The sequence below is a fragment of the Calliphora vicina genome, chromosome 4, assembly GCF_958450345.1.
Source record: "Calliphora vicina chromosome 4, idCalVici1.1, whole genome shotgun sequence".
Classification (NCBI taxonomy): Eukaryota; Metazoa; Arthropoda; class Insecta; order Diptera; family Calliphoridae; genus Calliphora; species Calliphora vicina.
The window spans coordinates 39,820,171-39,821,835 of record NC_088783.1 but is presented as its reverse complement, the minus strand read 5'-3'; positions in this window follow the sequence as shown (position 1 = coordinate 39,821,835).

The window sequence follows — 1,665 nt, the reverse complement described above, 5'->3', positions numbered from 1 at the left end:
AAACCCATTACTGAGTCAAAAGTTATGTGAATTCAAACTTAAAAAAAAGTAATTTTTCGCCATTTTTTTTTTCGAAAAAGTACTTTATTAATTTAAAATTATACAGAAAATAAGAAAAAGATAAATAATTTATTTATATTTTTCTGAAAGATAATATCTCGAGAAATATTACAAAAGCAAAATAATATCAAAATTCGTATTAGTGCGTGGTCCAGAGCCTTCCGAAGTAGACCTATTTTTTATGTATATTTCAACTTTCGACAACATGATCTCTAACCGCATAGCTGCTTTCAAAAAATTAAGATCTGTTTTGTATGTCCCAATATGTTCTTCAATATGAATATCAATATGCGAAGGGATTTCATAGCCCCGAGCTTGGTGCCTTCAATAAATCAAAAAATCTAAAAAATCCCAATTTTGGGATTTTTGGAAAGTTTTTTGGGAATTGTGGGATTGTCATTAACAATTCACAAATATCTTTTCCACTTTTGGATTTGAATCAAAAGTTTCTATATAAGTGTAAAATTTCATTAAAAACGATTCATAAATAAAACTTTTATTGCATTTTAAAAATTAAAGTTTTCAAAAAAAAAATCCGCTACCATTTTTTATTCACATATTTTTGAAAAAAGTCATCTATAGTTTTTTTAATTCTTAAAAAGTTTGTACATTTTTGAAAAGAGGACATAATTTCCTACACATTGATATTTCTTTTCCTTTCCGCTAGACTGTCCGTGCAGAATCAATGGCTTGATGAGGTAGAATCATTCTATGAGAAGCGTACTGGATAAAAGTGGTGGTTCTAAAGCTGACATCTCAAGCCGCATAAACAAGGAAAGGCAAGCATTCGGACAACTTAAGCCGATGTACAAAGCTAAATCTGTTCAACTCAAACAAAAAGTCCACACTATTGGATGCGTACGTGGAATGCAGCATCACGTGCTATGGTCCTTAAGGATCTTCCTTAAGGAAACACCGAGCTATGGTCAGAAACCAAAAAACAATCGATCCATCTGGAAATTCAGAAACGTAAATGCTGTTGGATCGGACATACATTGCGGAAACCATCGGCAGATAATGCAAACAAGCCATGGACTGGAATCCACAAGGCAGTCGACGAATAGGAAGACCATCCCATACCTTCGAAATAGAAACATCTCATCTTCATCTATGTTGGAATGAAATAAAACTTCGTGCATCAGAACGATTATATTGGAATAGTTTTGTTACAGGATAAATAAAATCATTAGTTCATGAAAGGCTCCTGGAACTGCTGGGACATTTAAATCCGTACAAGGAGTGCTAGCTGTAGTTGTTTAGTTGTTTAGTATTACTGTAAAATTCAATTTTACTTTAGGTAGACATTTCTAAATATTTATTTCAGCCTTTCAACACTTTCTAAACAAACTCCACACTCTCTGTCTCCACTCATCTACAATTCTACAAAACATCATAGTCTTTGTATTTAGGATAATAAATTGCGTATTTTCATGATATATCCCGTAAATATAACGAGACACAAATGAAATGCTCTTTCCATGAGCATGATGCTAAAGTCGATGACAATGATATTAAATTACAAATAAGTAAATAGTAATAAATACTTAAATTTTGTTTAAGACTCAAACTCATACTCGCACTTATTCCACTTTCAAAGTTTAATGA